Source organism: Nelumbo nucifera, chromosome 1, assembly GCF_055504915.1.
Source record: "Nelumbo nucifera cultivar China Antique chromosome 1, China Antique-T2T, whole genome shotgun sequence".
NCBI lineage: Eukaryota > Viridiplantae > Streptophyta > Magnoliopsida > Proteales > Nelumbonaceae > Nelumbo > Nelumbo nucifera.
The window spans coordinates 181,929,657-181,936,209 of NC_142649.1; positions in this window are offsets into that span (position 1 = coordinate 181,929,657).

Consider the following 6,553-nt stretch of genomic DNA (forward strand, 5'->3'; position numbering starts at 1 on the left):
CCTCGTCAAAACCCAAAGTCATCGGCAACTTTTAATCTCAAGAGATCTATTCAACTATATTTGATTTGCGTAATACGACGCTTCTCATCTTTCTCTATTTTAGATATATGTGTCATAGATGTTGTTTTGTTTTTATTTTTTATTTTTTGTTTACAGGTCACATACCTTGTCAGAAGCAATTAAGGGCCCTGCATTTTGTCATTTCATTTGTTAACCATTATATCTATCTGTTCAATTTGAATTTATGTCATTCAGTTTCCAAATGCCAGGAAAAGTGCATGCATGTATTCACTCTCTTGTGCCAAACGAGATGAGAACAAACCATAAATGTAAAAAGCAAACCGGTTTGCACTTTACACCTTGCAATTTTGTATTTACGTGACTTTCAAACGAAGCCTTTGGCTTAATTTGGAAAGAGTCCATGAAAATCATGGATTTCCTATAGTTCTTACACAAACAGATACTGAATTGTTGTTGTGCAAACTACCTGAGGCCTTAGAAATCAAGAATGTTTTATTTAGTATGGGTGCTCATAAAGCGCCGGGACCAGATGGTATTCCTACAGCGATCTTTCAAAGGTGTTGGGATATAGTAGGAAGTGATATTGTGAAGTTGGTTCAGCATTGTTTCTCCAGTCCAGAGGCGATTTCTTCTATAAATCAAACACTCATATGTCTGATTCCTAAATCTGACCATGTAGAGTTTCCCTCAGTTTTTCGCCCCATTGGGCTAAGTAATGTGTCGTACAAGTTCATTGCCAAAATCATGGTAAATAGACTGAAACCTCTTTTACAGAAAATTATTGGCCCATACCAAAATTCCTTCTCTCCAGGAAGGCAAACTAAGAAGCAGTTCATACAATGAGGAAGCAAAGAGGTAAGACTTCTTTGTGCTGAAATTAGACCTTTCCTTGAATGGTCATTTTTATTGAAAATACTATCTTCTTTGGGGTTTCTTACTAAGTTTTGTGACATTATATTTCAATGCATTTCATCGACGAATCTGGCTGTTTTGGTAGATGGTGTTCCTGGAACTTATTTTCAACCATCTAGAGAGATTCACCAAGGATGTTCATTATCTCCGTACCTCTATATTTTATGCACTGAAGTCCTATCTCGTATGCTTACTATGAAGATGCAAGAAGGAGGTTTACAGGAAATTCATTTGGGGAGGACAAGGTACGATTAAATCATTTATTTTTTGCAGATGATATGCTACTGTTTGGTAGGTGCTGTTTGAAGGAAATTGATTGTCTCAAACAGCAATTAGACATTTTCTGTCAATGGTCGGGACAAGTCATAAATTTTCAGAAATCAGCAATCTACTTCAGTTCCAATACAGAACGCCGAGTTAGAAATCTTATTTCAAATGCTTTGAATGTACAACACATGAATAATGATGATATGTACTTAGGGGTTCCCCTTCTGAAAGGTGGGAGGAATATTGGTGGATGGTCTTATGTTTTAGAACGGATGAAAGGTAGATTGGCAGGATGGAAGATCCCTTTATTATCTCAGGCAGGAAGGACTGTTTTAATCAAATCTACTTTTGAGGCTATCCCTTTATACCAGATGCAATCTCAGCTCATGCTTAAAGAAATTTGCCATCATCTTGATGTTTATGTAGAAATTTCTAGTGGGGTGATTTGGAAGAAAAAAATAAAAACTCGTGTATCCAAATGGGAGCACATGTTGAAACCTAAATCTGAAGGTGGATTGGGTTTAGTTGTAGCGGAGCATAGAAAAAAAGCTTTGCTATCTAAACTGGGCTGGCGTTTTTTAACGCACCAATTTTCTTTGTGGGCCCAGATTTTGAGGGCAAAATACTTACATGGTAAACATTTCTGGAAAGAGAAGGTTTCTCACACATGGCGAAGCTTGAACTCTATAAAAGATATTCTTAAACAAGGGGTTTTATGGGTAATTGGAGATGGCTAGTCAGTTGATTTTTTCCATGATCCTTGGTGTGGGCCAAATATCTTTCTTCATGATTATGCAAACACGCTACCTGAAGCTCCAAAAGTTGCAGCTTTCATTAATCAGTTTTCGAAACAATGGGATGTTAACAGGTTGCATCATCATCATCATCTCTCAGCAGAGATTGTAACATTAATTCAATCAGTTCCCCTCCCATTGATACACTCACAGATGGGTAGTAATCAAACTGTTTTTATGGTGTTGTGCCCACAACTGAGATATTACGGAAGTACAATATCCGTATTGATACAAGTTGTCCGTTCTGTAATCATTCACAAGACACTATTGTACACTCCTTATTGTCATGTTCAGCGGTTCAAACAATTTGGCTTGGGTCATGCTTGAATTTCATAATTGAGGATTTGCAAATTATAGATATACCGGCACTTCTCTATTGTTGGTGGTAAAGAGATTGTCAACTCAATTCTTTGATGGATGGCAATCGATTTCGAGGTGGAATTATTATGAAAGAAATCTGGTATGCCCGAAATGCTCATTTATTTGATGGTGTTCAATTCGATCCTACTGTGTTATGCACAACGCTCACGCTGAAATTGATTGGTGCTCAAGTCTTTCGGATCCCATGCCATCTGCAACTTCGACACTCTTGGCCCCTGGATTGGTGGAAGTGTGGTCTAAACCTGCTGTAAATTTTTTAAAAGTGAACGTTGATGCTGCTTTTGAACATGGTGTGGGTTCTGTTGGACTAGTCATTCGGGATCATAATGGTAATTTTCTTCTTGCAAGAGCTAATGCAATGGACTCTTCATCGAGCTAATGGAATTCTGCCTACGGGCTTCTTTCAAAAAAAAAAATAAATAATAATTTGGAAAGAGTGTAAATACAAATATGTATAGTGCAATACATACAAAATAATATAAAATACAAGAATTTTTCACTCTATATATTTGTATTTATACTCCTTCCAAACTAAGCCTTAGAAACCCAGTAATTATATTTTCTGAATGATTACATCAGCTGCCACCACTTCCTCATGGAAGACCACCTGATTCCGAACATTCTTCCACAGAGTCGCACACTATGCATGAAAGAGAAACTAGTACTTGTACCTCCAAAATTCTATTTTTGAACCCAAACCTTGAATTTGGACCTGGTCCTCCACCAAGTAGGGGGCCACAAATAGGGGTGGAAATTGGGCGGGTTTGGGTCACCGCAAACCTGTTAATCACCCATTTATGAAAAATTAAATGGGTCAGGTTCAAACCAAATCCCACCATAACCCAATCCCATTAAATTTTCATTCATTAAATGAGATAAAAAATTAGAAAATGCAAAGAATAACATAAAATACAGAAACACTAGAAATTGTAAAAAAGAAATATAGAAAAAACACAGAAAATTGCAAAAAAACAAAGAAATACACATAATAATAACAAAATTTACAAAAAATATAAAAACAACAAATTACAGAAAAAAAAAACAGAAATTGCATAATGAGATAATAAAAATTATAGAAAAACATAAAAATTAAGAAAATAATAGAAATTACAAAAAATAAAGAAAAACTAGAAACTGCATAAAAAAGAATAAAAATTGTTGATTAATATAAAAAATTATAGAAAAACATAGAAAATGAAGAAATATAATAGAAATTACAGAAATATAAAAAGCCACCAGAAAAATTACAAAAAAAAATTGTAACGTGGGCAAAATACCTCTCATCGTATTTAAGGATACTTGCCATTTAGATATCAAGCAAACAAGAATAATAGCCCCATTGCACACTAGGGGTGGAATCGAGCCGAGCCGAATACTTGGCTATTCGAGCTTGGCTCGTTGGAACTGTGTTAGGCTTGAGCTCGATTCGAGCTAGAGACGACTTGAGCTCAAGCTCAACTACAAGCCAAGTTTTTTTTCTAAAAAATAAATATTTTTTTATTTTACATACAAAAATTAAGAATTATAAAAGTTATTTATTATTATACATATAAAAAATAAAAAAAATATATACATATAAAAATGTTTTATTTTACATACAAAAAATAAGAATTATCAAAATTATTTACTATTATATATATGCATGCATGTAAAAAATTATTTATTTATTATACTAGGCTTGCAAGCCTCACGAGTCGAGCTTCACTTGGCTCGAGCTCAGCTCGAAGCTCAGTTTAAACCGAGCCGAGCTTGAATAACTCGTGAGAAGCTTGGCTCGTGGCCACCCCTATTGCACACACACCTTGATTCACGATTCCAATGAACCTCGCCCTTGTTAGATCTCACCATTGTAAAGGAGGTTTTTTGCCCTCGATCTTAAGAGTTGTAGAGGAGGAGGAGACTTGCTGCCTTATAGATATGAAAGTCGTAGAGGAGGAGAAAATTAGTCAAACAATATCTCTGGACCTAATTGTAGCAATATATATCGTGTTATTCCTGTCGTGAGTTCAAGTTTCATACCAAAGCCACTTTAAATTAAAAAAATGGTTGCAACCTTTATTTTATTCGAGTCCTATTGGAATTCAAATAATATTAATCAATTTCGGATTTAGTTCATTCCAATTTCATCTGTGTGTAGCCCTATTTCCAAGAAAAAGTCTCAAACAATGGATCCCATATTTTGAAAATGAGTCTAGATATGCTTTTCACATAGTACTCCTCACACCAACCTTACAGTGCATCTTATTTGCACATAAACATCTCTTGTATTTTATATTGTTATTCATGGGGAGATGTTCCCAATACACGGTGGGATGGGGTTGTGACATTGGTGCGAGGTGCGCTTTGTGAGGAGTAAATCTCAATTCTTTGAAAGTCTAGGATTCATTCGATGTTCAATTGGATTAAAATTTGTGTTCAATTATTTTATAATATATATTGATTTAATATATAAATAATACATACTCATTTTTATATTAATTTATTAGGTTTGACTGTGGTGTTAGAAAGACATGATACCAAATGAACTTACAACCAATCAATTGGCATTACAAAAGTAGGAACAAATCAGGTGGGTTTTTACCAAAATTCATGGGGGTTGTGATTGGTCAAACCCTTTCCAGTATGATGTCTTTCTGGCATCATGGATTTTCTCTAATTTATTATTTATGCTAAAAAAGTATTTATTTTTAATTTTATTTATTTAAAAAATATGAATCATAGTTGGATTAAATATGATTCCAATTAGGGATGCAAATAGATTGGATCGGATTTGAATCTGGGTATATTCAAATCCGATCCGACATTTTTCATGCTAGATCTGAAGATCCGATTAGATATGATAAGACTCGATTTGAATTCGAATCCTGTCGATAAGTCAGATCTTCGGATCTGATCTGGTCTGACTTGTTTTCTTTCAAAATTAATAAATTATTAAAAGAAAAATAAAATATACTAATTTAAGTAAAGTAAAAACAAAAAATACAAATATTTTTTAATTATTTTCATTATATATACATGTTTTTTATAAAAATAAATAATATAATAAATTTATAAATAAATAAATAAATAATATATATATTATATAAAAATATAAATATATAATATATATTGGATTGGATAGAGGTGATCCGAATCCAATCCGATCAAGAGATCCAAATTCGACAAATATGATCGGATCGCCCTAAATCCAATCTAATATCCACAAATCTAATCAGATCCTGGATTTGATTTGGATTCTGATTTCCACTAGTTGGATTGGATGCAGATGTCATTGAATCCGATCTAAATCCGACCCGGCTACAACCCCAATTGAAACTTGAAATAGATAACCCGACCATTCCGTAGGGTTGCAAGTGGTAGTCGATTGCAAGGTTTTAAAAAAGGAAGCGTAATGGTCCAAAAAGGTTTTAAAAAAGGAAGCGTAATTTTTCTTAAAAATTAAGAAAAACGAATTAATTAAAGTTTATAAATGATAAAAATAACGTATAATATATTAAATTAAAATGACAAAAGGTACAGATATCCATACAATAAAAGATTATAAGTAATAAGTTCTAACTTTTAAGCATTAAATCAAATAATAATCAATCATCTAACAATTATAAACATTTGAAACCATTCAAATGATCAAATTAAAGAAAGGAAACATATGTAGAATCATCCATATGATAGATATTAGATTTATGATCATCTAACAATTAAGAAAGTAATTCCATTAGCAAAATAAGTGAGAAAAACAACAAATTTGGAATATTAGATTTAAAATAATGTGAAAATAATTTTACCTAATTTATTCAAGAAAGAAATTGATTGAACTTTTTTTTTGCATTGAGCTCTCCTAAAACACTAAGATAAACTAAATGGAACTTGATTTATTCTATTGTGCCTCATTCTAATAAATAGGCAAAATTTATGCACCTCACCTCACGGTGTGGGTCTCATGCTTCGAAACTGAAAGTCTTTTGAAGCACGGCGAATTATCTATTCGATCCATTTATAATTCGGTCGAATATAGATCTACCCCTACCCAATCCTATATAATCCGATTCAACATAATATAAATATATACTTGAAATTTATTGGATCTATTAATAAAGTTGATTTGAATGCTGCGTTTTTACTATATTTTGATAGGTTCGTATAAGTAATTTACAATTACTTTTATTCATAAAATGCAA